This window comes from Penaeus chinensis, chromosome 39 (assembly GCF_019202785.1).
Source record: "Penaeus chinensis breed Huanghai No. 1 chromosome 39, ASM1920278v2, whole genome shotgun sequence".
In the NCBI taxonomy this organism is placed as follows: domain Eukaryota; kingdom Metazoa; phylum Arthropoda; class Malacostraca; order Decapoda; family Penaeidae; genus Penaeus; species Penaeus chinensis.
Window position 1 is genome coordinate 27,728,408 of NC_061857.1, and position 2,500 is coordinate 27,730,907.

Sequence of the window (2,500 nt, forward strand, 5' to 3'; positions counted from 1 at the left end):
GGAGACACACGCATGGGTTGACATACACGTATAAAATGTACTTTTATTTAAACACGCGAGTGAATACAAAATACACACACAGATACAAATGCCACCTTTCTTATCTTTTCCATACAAAGTTTTTAAAACAATCTTACCAACGCAAGCACAACCACACACACACACACACACACACACACACACACACACACACACACACACACACACATGCAAACAAACACACACATACACAACAAAAGAAACAAACACACCCACAGACTCACACGACAGAAGAAACAAACACTGACACAAAACTACTCCATACAAACACACACATACACGTCACCGAGGGTTTCAGATGCAGGGTCTCGGTCTGACCCTAACTTTCCCATTCTACAAAAAAGAGGAAGACAGAACCGAGAAACTTTTCACAGGAGAGTGGAAACAGGAAGGAGTTTATTTAAGGAAAGTTGAATGTGTGATGAATCGAAAGAGGTCTTTGAAGAGAGAGAGAGAGAGAGAGAGAGAGAGAGAGAGAGAGGGGGGGGGGGGGAGAAGGAAAGAAAATAAAAGAAAAATTCACGTGTGCAAATGAAACTATGTCTTTAGCAAAATAAAGAAAAACAAAATTGAAAGGAAATGGATGGAAATAAAGAATTGGGGGCGGGTAAGAAAAGAAGGAGGAAAAAGGAGAGAAAATTAAGAAGTGGAAAGGGGGAGGGAAAGAAAATAAGGAAGAAGGAAAAAACACAAGTGTACAAAAGTTTACCGTATTGTAAATGAAAAGAAGAGGAAGATGAAAATGAAGAAGAGAAAAAACATTAAAAATGGAACGAATAAGAGAAGAGGAAAATCGATTATAAAGAAGCAGAGGAAAACAATAAAACTAAAATGAAGAACTAAAAGTAAAAAACAAGGAAAACTAGAGATATGATAAAAAATAGAAAATAAGATTCAGACGAAATAAAAGCGAAATAGAAAAAAAAAAAAATCGCAGGAAATTACGAAACTGGGAGAACAGGAAGAACCAAGAAAAAGTAAATAAAAAAAATATAAGAAATATAGTAAAAAGTAGCTGCCCTTGTATCTGTCAAAAACCAACATGAAGAATAGTTCTCTTAACAAATGGATTGTCAAGAGTAGAAATAGAAGGATAAATACTTAGGTACGAAAAGAGGGAGAAAGAAAATGAAAGATAGGGGCTAACGAAAAGAACCACGGAGGGTAGGGAGGAGGGAGGAAGGGAGAGGGAGAGGGAGAGGGAGAGGGAGAGGGAGAGGGAGAGGGAGAGGGAGAGGGAGAGGGAGAGGGAGAGGGAGAGGGAGAGAGAGAGAGAGAGAGAGAGAGAGAGAGAGAGAGAGAGAGAGAGAGAGAACTTATACCAAATATCTTTCTCTCTCTCTGTAAGAGGCTCTGTTTTGCAATGACAGAGTGGTACGGCCTGGCTCTTTGTAATGACATAACCCTCAGCGGTAAACACACAAGGTAAGGTAGACTGGGAACGGTGCTTGAACGTGGCGTGCCCAGGCCCGGTGCTGGTGTCTTGGCAGTGTGACGACGGGGCTCGATCTGACTGGGTCATCCTAGGTCAAGGTAATGTGGTTTCCACCAAATCCGCACGAGGTAGACGCACCAGGCCACGCGGATCGTCGCTTAGCTTGTGGTGGTAAGTGTTTCGCATGGTGTAGGCGCCAAGCTATTTTAGAAGCTAGGTATTTCAAGCAATTATGCTTATATGGCCACAACACTCTCTCCCCTGCACGGTAGAAACTGCCTTGCGCTCTGCCATTAATAAATGGAGTATATTGAGATTCATTCATTTCCAAAGAGAAAATGAACAAGGGATGCCACATTGATAATGGTAACGTGAGTGTGTATATGCGCACACTTGCACTGATGCACACACAATTTAACTGTTTCCTATAATTTATGGTAGAACTGTTTTGATATATTGCATTAACAAAAGTATGGGCTAAATGAGCATTTAAGATATATTGCTTAAACAAGGTCTGTGGGTGGTATAAACTGTGAAATGATATATTGATACTCACAGAGTTGCTCTTCAGTGCAGGGATCACGAACTTAGTTGAACTGTATCTCTCAGTTAAGATATGGCATATAACTGAGAGAATTATCAGGAAATATGAATGGTTAGATAAGTACATGTACATATCGTTAATACAGAGATACATACACGCTGTGAAAACTAAGACGTACAAGTATAAAGACGAATAATAAGAACTTTAACACACAAGATAGAAAGTAGTAAGACTGTAAACCAAGATGATAAAAGTTCGAACGAAGAAATCAGTGAAGTTTTACCCCCTTGCATGCCCTTTTCGACAGCAATTTTGTAAAAGCTTCTGGGAATGAGAGAAAGAAAGGAAAAGAAGAAGAAGAAACGCAACAAGGAAGAAAGTAACTTCGGAGTTGTAAATAAGACTCTATCTAGATTCGAAAGTGATGCCTCGCTTTAGATAAAAGAAATTTGAAAGGTGTGAAGACAAATGGGAGGCTAGTA